The sequence below is a fragment of the Halyomorpha halys genome, unplaced genomic scaffold, assembly GCF_000696795.3.
Source record: "Halyomorpha halys isolate HHAL.00 unplaced genomic scaffold, Hhal_1.1 Scaffold55.1, whole genome shotgun sequence".
In the NCBI taxonomy this organism is placed as follows: Eukaryota; Metazoa; Arthropoda; class Insecta; order Hemiptera; family Pentatomidae; genus Halyomorpha; species Halyomorpha halys.
In genome coordinates, this window is record NW_027105793.1 from 133,528 (window position 1) to 134,443 (window position 916).

Consider the following 916-nt stretch of genomic DNA (forward strand, 5'->3'; position numbering starts at 1 on the left):
ACTTCTATAGATTGTGAAATTTATGGGTTAATATAAATACTACTTACTATTTTAATCGTCCAATAAACTAAAATGGAAGAAATTAGATTAAAATGTGTAGTCTGATTTATAAATATAGGTATTATAAACAAGATTCGTTATATAATAAATATTTATTGATATAGGTTATTTATTTTTATTGTTTTAATTTGGTATTAATATATATACATAAATATGCAGATTTTGAATCAATATTAGAAAAAATTCAGCTGGGAGAGTCGTGAACCTTACAAACGACTAGAGGCATCTTCCGATGAGCTTCTATATTCATGTTAAAATATAAGGAGATATTCCCAGACACTTGCAATCCCCAGGTTTTCCCGTTGAAGCCTATATCTACAAAGGTGAGGACTCAGTGGTGAAATTTATGGCGCGTGGCGCGGTGTACTCCATGAAGTGACAAGCACCGATTACCTTTGTTCCTCTTCGTACACTCATTATAATTAGAAAGTGGTGTATCACGGTCACATTACTGTGATATATCTTGGTCCAGCACATTACAAATGTAACATTCTGTAAGCACACATCGTTTTCTTCCTGTATCCTGTTTCACAATATCATAGATTACGACTTCATTGTCAGAGTAGGAACTTACGATTTAATTAATTATAATGGCATGACTAATTTTATCGACGAACTCGAGGCATCTGACTATCCGCGCGATCATCCCGCACACAGAACTTATAATAAAAAGGTGTTGAGGATATTAAAAGACGAAGTCAACGGACCAATTTATCGGGGATTTTTGTTTACATAAACATACATTATTTTTTAAAAAATGATTAAACTCAATAATTTTTTTTTTAATTTGAACAGGGAGTTGGTTAATTGGGAGTTTAGGGAATTAGATTCATAAAGAAGTTTAACATTATTGTCA